Source organism: Nerophis ophidion, linkage group LG03, assembly GCF_033978795.1.
Source record: "Nerophis ophidion isolate RoL-2023_Sa linkage group LG03, RoL_Noph_v1.0, whole genome shotgun sequence".
Classification (NCBI taxonomy): domain Eukaryota; kingdom Metazoa; phylum Chordata; class Actinopteri; order Syngnathiformes; family Syngnathidae; genus Nerophis; species Nerophis ophidion.
The window spans coordinates 54,785,083-54,798,973 of record NC_084613.1 but is presented as its reverse complement, the minus strand read 5'-3'; the positions used below and the strand labels follow the sequence as shown (position 1 = coordinate 54,798,973).

General features: G+C 39.8%; 1 long non-coding RNA gene across 1 annotated transcript; it reads right to left on the bottom strand.

Annotated features, from left to right (window-relative positions):
• Positions 1-348: 348 nt before the first annotated feature.
• On the bottom strand, positions 349-1,439 carry LOC133548792 (uncharacterized). The gene is made up of 2 exons (XR_009805970.1): positions 1,263-1,439; positions 349-786 (listed from the first exon to the last, which is right to left on the bottom strand). It is a non-coding gene; the product is annotated as an uncharacterized LOC133548792 (long non-coding RNA).
• Between the last annotated feature and the right edge of the window lie 12,452 nt (positions 1,440-13,891).

Here is a 13,891-nt window from a genome sequence, read left to right as displayed (position 1 = left end):
TGGCGAGGATGACACAAAAAGGATTTGATGCATGTTTCTTCGTGAGGATTATGGAATATATGAACATCCCAGAGGTCGGGATCCTAATGACAGCAGACCCTGTACAGTAAGTGTTGTTTTATCATGTTGGCTCTCATAAAGTCTGCAGCAAGCAGAAACCGGAAATGAAGAAAAAAAAAAAGCAAACTTCCCTTATTTCACATTTGTCGAACAAAGTCTCCGAGTAGTAAGCAACTAAGGTCGTTGCTGCGAGTCTGGCTTCATACTCTTCCGTTAATATGTTTTGTGACAGGTCTCCAGCCGTCATCGTGTGGGTTCCAGTGACCATCGATGCAAGACACATTGTACCAGGTTTGACTCTCATTTATTCTTTCAATAAACAAGCTTTGGTTCCAGTCGGTCGCGCCAATTTCGAGCCCAACCTCCCTTCCTGCACGTCTCGGCGCGCCTTTCGGTGGCCGGTGGCTGCGTCTTCCGTGGGGGCTCATTTTTCTCCTGGTCGCTCTCGTCGTCTTCGTTGTCTTCGCTGTTTGTTGTTGCTTCTCCTTCTTCTGCCACGATTGCTCCTCCTTCTCCCCTTTTATGCTGCAGCAGAGGATGCAGGGATTGAGAGCAGGTGTGTCGTTTACGCCCCTGACTCTGATGGCTGCAGTGTCGCCTCCTGGCCGCCATCTTGGGCAGGACCGCTGTTTGTCCTAGCGTGCTGTCGGCTCGTCGGCTCTGTCTCTCCACACGTTTAAAAGAGTCCATCCACTTCTTGTATCTTCGCGTATCAAAATGAAGCTTCTAAAAAATAATAAACAACATTAACCTGCATATAGTTAAAAAAATTAGTAAAAACACTCAAAGATAGTTTTACTGATCAGTGTTCTTCAGAAGCAAGATGCACCACAAAAGTTCCTGCATGTCCAAAGCTTCTCTCGTTTTTCGTTGTCAAGTATGTTTTAATAGAAATACAACATAAATAAAAAAATAAAAAAAAGTCTCCATGTATATTGTGATGGCGGCCGTGTGTTTGAAAAGTACATTTTAGGAACACCCCCAACTTTGTTCAACCAATCAGCACAGCCCGCCCCTTAAAAGTCCAACCTAGCAGGCAGCAACTCCGAAAGGTTCCTCAAGAACTAATTCTACTCATTAGTTTTTGGTGAAAACACAGAGAGGAACTTTATTTACCGGGGTAAATGGGAAAGTTCCTGTAAAAATTCCCGCGGTGACAATACACAAGCCAGTATAGGATGAGCCTTTTTAAAGTATCTTACCGTGGTACAGCAAAGCCCAAGTCATCACCTCAGCTCTGCAATGAGATCCCACAGTTGAAATGAGGGCACAATGTTCAACCAATGAGACACAGGTTCAACCAGGAACATGTGGACACAAGGTTCGTGTTACAGCATCGCAGCTGGCTAATGTGACAGCAAACCTGCCCAAGTTCTTATCTTCAACCTGTTAGAGTAATTTGTGCGTGGGGATGTTGGAGATTGACGAAAGATGAGAACAGGGAGTGGAATGAGGCAAAAGTAATAAGGTGGTGAAAAAGTCAAACACTGATACTTCTCTACAAGTTTGTTATCACAACGTTGACGTCGATGAGAGCATACCGGGTGGTGAGCAATGCAAGTGAAAACAGAGGAAGACAGAAATTAAAGGGGGGTTTAATGCAGAACACATGCAAGTTGACAAAGAGGGTCAGAGGGGGACGCAGGATTTAGGAGCACATCATTTTTGGCCAAAGTGTAGCAACAATGCTGGTTTTCCATCCTTCATTGGATCCTGCAAGTGCCTTAGCACCCAAACCCATTCCAGCATTTGCATGTAAACTCTTCCATATGTGGAGCTAATAAGCAATCACAATTCTCTAAAGAATGAATATCCACCCAAACATATGTGATTCTTCATTATAAATGCTTTGCTTTACACGTGAGGATGGATTGTTTGGAAGTGAGAAGAGGCAGAAAGCGAGGGGTGCAGAAGGGGGGAAGTGCTGGAATGAAATGTCTTGTGAACAAAAGTGAAATATCTGAGGCTTGGCTCGAAACCAAAGTTCTGGGTGGGGAAGTTTATTGTGATACTATTTGCTTTAGAGCTCCATCACTCCCTCATTTACTCTTGGGTGTTAGCTGGTCTGGGGACACTGAGGCCATGGAGTTTTTTTTGTTTACCATAAAGAATGAGCTTCAGTAAATGTGAAACCTCAGATACGGTTTTTGTGTTCATGTCCTGGTTGCTGTGTAGAAGGACCATGACAGGATTACAGACCTTGTCTGGTAAATTGAGGCCAATGTAGTGAACTCCAAGTTGCAGAGGGCAGGACGTAAGAAAGATGCGGATGTTTAGTGCTTCTTCCTGCCTCTGAGGCTACTGAGAAATGAAGTCAACGTTTTCTTCAAAAGTTCTCCAAAAGAGTTTTGTTCTGATCAGAGGCCAGCACAAATAGACGTCATCCATTCGGAATCAGTTTGGATTTCATCTTTGGTATTGTTCGCTACAACCTCGAGCTTTGTTGTTATGGTTATGTGATGATTACAAATGGCAAGAAAGAGACAAGCACTGTGGTCTTAATTAAAAACATAACAAAATTATATGTGATTTCTGAAAGAGAAAAGAACAGCAGCTGACGTGTGTTATTTTTCCTGGCCTCCTTTTCACCCCTATTCTTTCACTCGTCATGAAATGACCTTGTGGTTAATTTTTTTTTTTTTTTTTTTTTTACAGCTTTTACAGCATAACATCTTTGTTTTCAGGATATCCATTGTCACACAGCTGGTTTGGCAGTTTACACACCAGAGTAACTTTATGGGAGAAAAGTTTGGATGCAGTCAATGAAGAGATCATGATTAAATGAAGGAAAAGTCTGGAAATTACAGAGTGCGGTTTAATCCTTTCTTTTTTCAAACAAATTGTGCATACCGGTACTTACTTCATGAATAATGCCCCATTTTAGCATGCATTTGTGGGCTGAATATTACATTTTTATGTAAAATGTGTCTCATCTTCACTGTCTGACGCAATCACTTTATCCTGTTGCTCTTGAATGTGTTCTTTGATCGACTGGATGACCAAAGTCTTATCAGTAACAGGATGAATTATTTGAACAAATAGTAAGAATGATGGAGGGCCACAACTCAAATAAAATGTTGCGTACCTTTCAGGAATTATACCTTCAACATCAGGCAATACGTGCATTAGGGCAGTGATTCTCAAACCGTGGTACACATGCTCCATCTAGTGGTACACCAAAGAATCACTTAACTGAATATTCAAACACGATGTTACTGTTCAAACTGTGTTGCAAATGCTTTGTTGTCTGTTGAAGACAACACAGAATTAAAAAAAAGGAGGTAAAGAAGCTGAAAGAGGGGAACAACATTGCAACATTACACCAACAGTCGAATGCCAAGCAGGAAGACAACAATCATTGGGAGAACACTAAAATGGAATGCAGCAGTGCGCCAACAGTTACATGCCATGCAACAAGATAACACTGAATTGAAGAACTTCAGGGAGGGCATGGCTGGTTTGAGACAACAGCTCAATGCCAGTCAACAACATATCACCAATTTGAAGAATATCAGTGTTTTGGAAGAAATCAAAGAGAAAATGGGGACGGCGTGCGCAGTGGGAGAGTGGCCGTGCGCAACCCGAGTGTCCCTGGTTCAAATCCCACCTAGTACCAACCTCGTCACGTCCGTTGTGTCCTGAGCAAGACACTTCACCCTTGCTCCTGATGGGTGCTGGTTGGCGCCATGCATAGCAGCTCCCTCCATCAGTGTGTGAATCTGTGTGTGAATGGGTAAATGTGGAAGTAGTGTCAAAGCGCTTTGAGTACTTTGAAGGTAGAAAAGCTCTATACAAGTAACAACCCATTTATCATTTATTTATTTATAAATGAATCAATTTTTACACAACAGAATGAGATCATCATTGCAGGGCTACGCATTAAACCTTGATCATATGCAAGAGCACTTGACAACAAAGGAGAACCAGATGACATGGATGCTGCTTCGACGGAGCAACAAGTGGTCAACTTTCTGAAATCAAAGGGAATTGATGTTGATATATGAAGGGGTGACTTGTCCAGGGTGTACACTGCCTACCGCCCGAATGCAGCTGAGATAGGCTCCAGCGACCCCAAAAGGGACAAGCGGTAGAAAATGGATGGATGGATGGATGGATTAACACCATTGATGTGCACATCTCATTGAGTAGAAAAGGCAACAACACCACGCCAGTCACCATCGTTAAGCCCTCCAACAAGAAATCCAAAATGACATTGCTGACACAGGAAAAAAATGCTGAAAGGTACAAATGTGTACGTGAATGAGTACCTCACTAAACGCAATGCCATACTTTCCAACCCTCTCGTATTTTCCGGGAGACTCCCGAAATTCAGCGCCTCTCCCGAAAACCTCCCGGGACAAATTTTGTCCCGAAAATCTCACGCAATTCAGGCGGGGCTGGAGAACACAGACTCTCTAGCTCCTTGCGGACCTGAGTGAGGACAGTCTGTTTTCACGTCCGCTTTCCCACAATATAAACAGGGTCTCTGCCCAATGACGTTATAACTGTAGAATGATCGAGGGCGAAATCTTGGTTTCTTATGTGGGTTTATTGTTAGGCAGTTTCATCAACGTCCTCCCAGCGCGGTAACAACACACAACAACAGCAGTCACGTTTTCGTCTACCGTAAAGCAGTTTGTCTGCCGTAAACAGCAATGTTGTGACACACTTAAACAGTAAAATACTGCCATCTACTGTACATGCATATGGTTAGAAAAATAGTGACGGAGAATAGAAAAAGGATGGAAAATTCAGCCCTCTAGCCCTTAACTCAACAATGAGTAGATGAGTGCTATGTGTGTGTATATGTGTAAAAAAATGAACACTGAAATTCAAGAATTTCTTTTATTGATATATATATATATATATATATATATATATATATATATATATATATTTATATATATATATATATATATATTTATATATATATATATATATATATATATATATATATATATACATATATATATATATATATATATATATATATATATATATATATATATATATATATGTGTGTGTGTGTATGTGAAACACTTGACTTGGTGAATTGTAGCTGTAAATACACACTTCCCCTCTTAAGCACGCCCCGCTCCAACCACGCCCCCCACCCCCAACCTCCCGAAATCGGAGGTTTCAAGGTTGGCAAGTATGTGTAATGCTGAAATTGCCATGAAAGCAAGTGACTAGAGGAAACATTTATGGAACTTGGAGCGCCAACAGCAAAATTTACATCAAACTGAATGGCGGTCAAGAAGCAAGTCCCAGTTCTCAAAGACGTCAAGGATCTGGATGATTATTATAATTCCCAGCAACCACAACAACAACAAGGATAATGGAGTCTGATGGAAAACAAACATTGACATTTAACTGCAAAATTACAACGCTCCAAGGGATAACCGAACATGAAGATATTTACTTGGGTGCATATTCATCTACACTTATAGACATTCAAAGTGCAACACAAAAGATTGCTGAACAGGAATGTATGGATCTAAAATCCTTCAGCAGCCTTGATCATAATGGTCCGGAATTTGAATTAAATAAGGATGTAGATCCGGATACATTTTTTTTCTTTCATACCAGGAATATTATATTATACAGACGAACAATATAACGGAAACATTAGAATCGACATTAAACTGTTGATTATTCATTTGAACAGCAGAAGTTTGTATGTAAACTAAAATAACATGAAGCATTTTTTGGAACAATTCAGAAAACCTTTCAAAGAGATCGCTATTTCAAAAACATGGATAGATGCTAAAAAAGGAATGGATTTTGAGCTGAAAGGATATGAACTAAATTATATCAACAGAACCTACAAAAACGGAAGAGGAGTTGCTGTGTATATGATGAAGAACCTAAACTACATAGTGGTAAAAAATATTTGTCACTCGCTTTTGATTATATCTTTGAAGGCCTAACCATTGAAATGTGTCATGAAAATTACAAGAAGATATTAATTGTCTATATATATAAATCACCCGAGTCAAACATTGATACGTTTGAGAACTGGATTAAGGCAACTTTTACTGAGATCAGTCAAAAATAGTTTTTTCTTATGTGGAGAATTCAACATTGACCTCTTAAACACTAACAATCCATTAGGGTCTACGAAGTCATCAAGTCCATTGATGACTTCGTAGACACAGCATATAGCATGAGTTTATATCCTAAAGTCACAAGGACAAGCAGAATCTCAGGACACAGCGCCACACTTATTGACAATATTTTTATTAATGATTTTGATAATAATACCACAAGTGGTCTGCTAACATCCGACATCAGTGATCATCTGCCGGTGTTAATAATCTATGACGGAAACTACAAGAAGAGTAGCATTGATGACGACAAGACATTTCAAAGAATATGCACGGAACAAAGTACGACAGCTTTCAAGAATGACCTGAGAGGTCTTAATTGGGACAATTCTTATAGTGAAAATGATGTAGATGATGCACAAATTGATATTTTGTTAACACTTTCATGATACTTTTTGACAAACATTGTCCATTAAATCAACTCAGAAAGAAGCAAAAGACGAACTATCAACCATGGATGACAAAGGACTGAAAAATGCTTGCAACAAGATTACATTGTATTGAATATTTATAACACGATCAATAGAAGCAGAACATAAGTACAAAATGTATAAAAACTAAATAACCAACATCTTATGTGGAAAATAATATTATATTATATATGAGAGAAACACGAGGCATCCTCAATAGCATTATTAAAAAAGGTGCAAAGAAGGATTACCGTAAATACTTATCAGACGGAAATGTAAGCAATTACAATATGAACAAAGTAGTTAGAAGGTTCAATAAGCCTTTTGTGAACATTGGACCTAATCTGGAGGAAAAGATTCCTGATCCCGAGTCAGTTGACGACTTTAATGAGACTATAGACAGATATCCCAACTAGATGTTCCTTGAACGTGTGAGAAGAGGATAAATCCATCAATCAATCAATCAATCAATGATTACTTATATAGCCCTAAATCACTAGTGTCTCAAAGGGCTGCACAAACCACCACGACATCCTCGGTAGGCCCACATAAGGGCAAGGAAAACTCACACCCAGTGGGACATCGGTGACAAAAATTACCCAGTGGGACGTCGGTGACAGTGATGACTATGAGAACCTTGGAGAGGAGGAAAGCAATGGATGTCGATGGATGTCGAGCGGGTCTAACATGATACTGTGAAAGTTCAATCCACAATGGATCCAACACAGTCGCGAGAGTCCAGTCCAAAGCGGATCCAACACAGCAGCGAGAGTCCCGTTCACAGCGGAGCCAGCAGGAAACCATCCCAAGCGGAGGCGGATCAGCAGCGCAGAGATGTCCCCAGCCGATACACAGGCAAGCAGTACATGGCCACCGGATCGGACCGGACCCCCTCCACAAGGGAGAGTGGGACATAGAAGAAAAAGAAAAGAAACGGCAGATCAACTGGTCTAAAAAGGGAGTCTATTTAAAGGCTAGAGTATACAAATGAGTTTTAAGGTGAGACTTAAATGCTTCTACTGAGGTGGCATCTCAAACTGTTACCGGGAGGGCATTCCAGAGTACTGGAGCCCGAACGGAAAACGCTCTATAGCCCGCAGACTGTTTTTGGGCTTTGGGAATCAATAATAAGCCGGAGTCCTTTGAACGCAGATTTCTTGCCGGGACATATGGTACAATACAATCGGCAAGATAGGATGGAGCTAGACCGTGTAGTATTTTATACGTAAGTAGTAAAACCTTAAAGTCACATCTTAAGTGCACAGGAAGCCAGTGCAGGTGAGCCAGTACAGGCGTAATGTGATCAAACTTTCTTGTTCTTGTCAAAAGTCTAGCAGCCGCATTTTGTACCAACTGTAATCTTTTAATGCTAGACATGGGGAGACCCGAAAATAATACGTTACAGTAGTCGAGGCGAGACGTAACAAACGCATGGATAATGATCTCAGCGTCTCTAGTGGACAGAATGGAGCGAATTTTAGCGATATTACGGAGATGAAAGAAGGCCGTTTTAGTAACGCTTTTAATGTGTGCCTCAAAGGAGAGAGTTGGGTCGAAGATAACACCCAGATTCTTTACCGTGTCGCCTTGTTTAATTGTTTGGTTGTCAAATGTTAGAGTTGTATTATTAAATAGAGTTCGGTGTCTAGCAGGACCGATAATCAGCATTTCCGTTTTTTTGGCGTTGAGTTGCAAAAAGTTAGCGGACATCCATTGTTTAATTTCATTAAGACACGCCTCCAGCTGACTACAATCCGGCGTGTTGGTCAGCTTTAGGGTCATGTAGAGTTGGGTGTCATCAGCATAGCAGTGAAAGCTAATACCGTATTTGCGTATGATGTCACCTAGCGGCAGCATGTAGATGCTGATGAGTGCAGGGCCAAGGACCGAACCCTGGGAAACTCCACACGTTACCTTAACGTAGTCCGAGGTCACATTGTTATGGGAGACACACTGAATCCTATCAGTAAGATAAGAGTTAAACCAAGACAGGGCTAAGTCTGACATACCAATTCGTGTTTTGATACGTTCTAATAAAATATTATGATCGACGGTATCGAAAGCAGCGCTAAGATCGAGGAGCAGCAACATAGATGACGCATCAGAATCCATCGTTAGCAATAGATCATTAGTCATTTTCGCGAGGGCTGTCTCCGTGGAGTGATTTGCCCTGAAACCGGATTGAAAGGTTTCAAATAGATTGTTAGACGCTAAGTGTTCATTTAACTGCTCCGCAACAATTTTTTCGAGGATTTTTGAAATAAAGGGAAGGTGAGACATCGGTCGGTAGTTTACCATGAGGTCAGGGTCGAGGTTAGGTCTTTTAAGAAGAGGATGAATAACCGCTTGTTTGAATGCTAGGGGAACAGTGCCCGAGGAGAGTGATAAGTTTATAATATTTAGCACTGATGGACCTAATAATACAAAGAGCTCCTTGATCAGTTTCCCAGGAAGAGCGTCAAGTAAACATGTTGTCTGTTTTATTCCATTTACACGTTGTAACAATTCCTCTAATGTTATTTCATCAAAACGAGAGAAACTATTTTGGAGGGCAGTATCCGCCGTATATACAATCGTGTCAGTGTTAATAGAACCCAGTTGTAGCTGGGACGCATTGTCTTTAATCTCCTTTCTAATGACTTAAATGTTCTTACTAAAGAATTGCATAAAGTCATCAGCTGAGTGGGTTGAGCTACTGGAAGGGGTCCCTTGTTGGGTTAGCGATGCTACCGTACTAAACAAAAATTTAGGATCGTTTTTATTACGGTGGATGAGATTTGAGTAATATTTAGCTTTAGCTAAGGTAAGCATGCGTTTGTAAGTTATTAAACCATCACTCCATGCTTGATGGTGCACCTCAAGTTTAGTCGTGCCCCATTTGCGTTCCAGCTTTCTACATAATAATTTTTGAGCTCTAGTTTCTTCTGTAAACCACGGGGTGCGCTTTTTTGGAGCCTTTTTTAACTTTAGCGGTGCTATGTTATCAATGGTTTCGTGCAGGGCGCCGTTAAAGTTGTTAGTGAGGTTATCAATAGAGCCCACATACTTTGGGAATGGTGCCATTACCGAGGGCAGTAGGTCAGCAAGAGTTGTCGTTGTGGCCGTATTAATGTTGCGGCTGCTATAGCAGTTATTATTATTATTAGTTTGACGAACATGCGTCTGAACCTCTAATTTTATAAATCCATGACCTCAACTGACTGTAATGGCATTGATATGGAAATAATTAAAAAGGTTATTGAAGAGATTTCAGAACCTTTAACATATGTCAGCAAGATATAGTTTCAAACTCCAAAACACAATGAAAAAAGCCAAAGTCCTACCGATTTATAAGACTTGTGACAAACACCAGTTCACAAACTGCAGACCTGTTTTTTTAATTCCACAATTTTCAGATTGGACAATCTCATAAATAAAAATTAAATACTCACAGATAATTAATATGGGTATAGAACTAACATTTCAACATAAATGGCATTAATCGAAATGACGGATGTGATTACCAAAGCAATAGATGATAAACAGTGCGCAGCGGCAGTGTTTATGGATCTAACAAAACCATTTGACACAATCAATCACAGTATCTCAATAAACAAATTAGAAAGGTATGAAATCAGAGGGTTGTGTGACAATCTGTAACTTTATTTCTGTTAATTTTCGTGTTTTTGTATTTACTTCCTGTTCAGTGCTCTTACTTTGTTGTATTTCCTGTTTTATTCACGAGCACTGTTGTTTTTCTCTTTTTGTTGATTGGCAGCGGTTCACACCTGCTGTCAATCAAACTACTGCCTATTTATGTTTCACTCGAGCACTCCTCAAGGCTCAAAGATAAATCTATGTTTGGTGAACTTACAATGCAAGACTGCTTTATGTTTATTTGTTTTCTTATGAGTTCTGTATTAAATTCCTCTTACCTTCACTCCTGGATTCTTGCATCATCGGGGACATACAACTGCAGCCATGTGAGTACCCAACAGGTTGGTCTGGGTAAGAAGCTGCTTAACCAACAGGAAGCCATACGTGAAGATAGGAGAGAACAAACGTCTATAAAACTGAACACATCTTGACGTATACCTCAGGGATAAATACTGGAACCAAAATTGTTCAATCTTTATACTGTATAAACGACATATGTAAAGTTACAAAAGACTTTTAGTTAGTATTATTTGCAGATGACACATCTATGTTTTGGTAATGCGAGAACACACAGAAGCTAATACAATTGCCATATAAAAGCCTTTGTGGGTTAAAAAGGCGAGTAGATATCAGATTTCTCTGCCAACTCATAACTTGTGATTGGATACTCACTTGTGAGCCACAAGTGAGTATCCACTCACAGGAGGTGTATATGTCACGTTCAACGGTTAAATGTGAGGCAACCTCGGGAGGCCTATTGTCAACAACTCATGATCTGATTGGCTAGGGTAATTGTCTGTCAACTGTCTGTAACCCGTTTAACTACACTGTACAGACCACCACATTGTTGACTCAGAAGGCCTGAGGCAGATTTCCTACAGTACTGGCAAAAGAAGCTAATTTATTTCTGATTGGATGTAAGCTCTAACGCAAAAACAGCAATATTGGAGCCTAATATGACATGAAGGTATTATGATGAATAATTGTATATATTTAGGGAAAGTAAATGAACTTTTATCAATGTATAATCCTGATTTATGTTAAACCAGTAGAGAAGGCCTTACTGGCCCTGACAGCCCACCACTGCCTGTGGGATAAACCTGTCATAGACTCTTATTCCTTGTTAGTGTATTATTTACAGCTGGAATCAAAACCTAGTCTGTCAATGGTCGCATCTGTGTAGGTTAAAATACAGATTCCACTAAACATGTGTTGACCCGTAGAATTGTTGACAAGATCCTTATACAGAAGACTGATTGAACATAATAATGACGGCTTGAAAAAAGTGCAACTGTTGGAAAACACAGCCGTGTCGTTGTGAGCATTCCAGCATTTCAAATCAAAAGAAAGACAATGCTTGTTTTTTCAAATCGTTAAATGATGAAAGAGTAGCCAACAATTGTACTTAAGTAAGAGTACTCTCGCTTCAGAGTAGTATGACTCAAGTGAAAGTAAAAAGTAGTCATCGAAATAATTACTTGAGTGAGAGTATTCAGAGAAAAAAATACTCTTGTACTGAGTAACTGGTCTCATTTATTTCCTAGCTATTTTTAATGGTTCAGTACTTGCCCAACAACTGCAGTTAGTGTGTGTGTGCGTGTGTGCGTGCGTATGTTTTTGTGTGTGTGTGTGTGTGTGTGTACGTGAGCAATGGAGACCTCACTACAACATGTACTACAAAATATGCACACTTTACGTTATGACAGGGCTAATTAGAAAAAGAAGACGTCTCTCTGACAAGCCAAACTATGTTTTTTTTTTGGAAGCAGTAAATAATATATTATAAATAAAGTTAATGACCATGTGAATAAATGTAGCAACTAGAATACAACTCAATACAACTGTCACGCCGGGACATGGAATAGTTTTGCTTCTTCGATGCAGAGATGATTTGGGACGAGTCAGGCGTGGATGTGAGTACATGATGATTTTTTTATACATTAAAATAAAAAAAGGCAAAACAAAGGATGCGCTTGGTGGCGGATAATAATCTATACTAAAACTTCAAACAAAAACCGCACCATGGCATGACTATCTACAAATAAACAAAAGATACTATCAAAGATACACAATAAACCAAAAACTTGCACTGAGGCAAAAAATACAAAAATCTTACGTGGTGTGGTCAAAATGGTTAACAGCGTGGCAAGGCAAGAAGGTTGGCAAGGCCAGATAGGTTCGTGGTCTAGGTGAGTAAGCATTAGCAGTATGTATGCAAAGTTCCCAGACCGATGAACAGAAAGCAAATGACTTAAATAGTAGCTGTGGTAATGAGAAACAGGTGCGGGACTGAGGGCAGGGGCGTGACTAGGAGAACAGGTGGAAACTAATAGGTTGCTATGGAAACAGACAAAACCGGGAAGTGCAAAACGGGAAAAAAGAGTCCAAAAAACAAAACATAACATGATCAAACATCAACCCAGATTAACAGGCATGACAACAACAGGGTAAAAGAATAGTTTATTCTCAAAAAATATACTCAAAAGTTAAAAGGATGTTGCATAAAAACTACCATGGCAAGTACAATTTTGCCAAAATGTTACTAAAGTAAATGTAACAGGAGTACATAAAGCTGTTGTTCTATTTAATACTAAAAATAGCAATACAAACAAAAATAATAGCTGATTGAAAAACTGTTAGTTTTGTTTCCCCTACTGCTCCTAACCGGTTAAATTCTGCCAATTTTCTAAAAAAAATTAAAATGTATGTCCAAATCGGGAATGGGACACTGCTAAATGTTTCTGTTCTTGCAAATATGTAACCTCTTGAAATAACAATATAAAATGATGTTGCCACTTCTGTTTGTCTACTCCAGGACCTTTGAAGAAGGATGGTGGCTGGAAATCAGAAACTGTCTGAGGTAATGTTTGTGTGTGTGCATGTGTGAGAGGAGAGATAATGTGTGTGATGGCACGATATGTGTGGCTTTTAAGGGAAGAGAGTCCACATGACCTTGACTCGCATCACTGCTCAGTATGACTGTCTGACTTGGCTTCCATTAAATTTCACCATTCAGAGCGGCGCCTGGAGAGATTCCAACCATGTTGGAAAAATACACGGCAGAAGTATTTCAGATGGACATCTGGTCAAATCCCCCTGGACATGGCCCCCTAATGCATCCAGTGGACAACACCTACTTTATGACACTATTGTCAACCTGGGACGTAATGTGGTTTCATTTAGTGGCTGACCCATGATCCTGTCCTACTTCTGTAGCCCCTTAGCTACACACGTGCATGTTCCAACCATAACAGTAGGTACACCTGCACAATCTGTTTGGATCAAGTGCTACAGGTGTATCAACACAGCATTCATATGAGCACAGACCTTCACTGAAAACAAACTGCAGAACAAAAGTAAAAACACCTGTTTTTGTTTGTCTTTTTGTAACATAAAATATAACATGCAGGAAATTCCTCTATACACTAGAGCTATTCATTATATTTTCTGGAAATTAGTTATGTGGTTAATGTGTAATCCCAAATTGCATCTGGTGAGTCAAAATCATGCAGGTTTACATGCTAACTACAGTACATGTTTTAGATAACTTTTTTTTTTTTGCAAATAATAATTAACTTAGAATTTCATGGCTGCAACACGTGCCAAAGTAGTTGGGAAAGGGCATGTTCACCACTGTGTTACATCACTTTTTCTTTCAACACCACTCAATAAACGTTT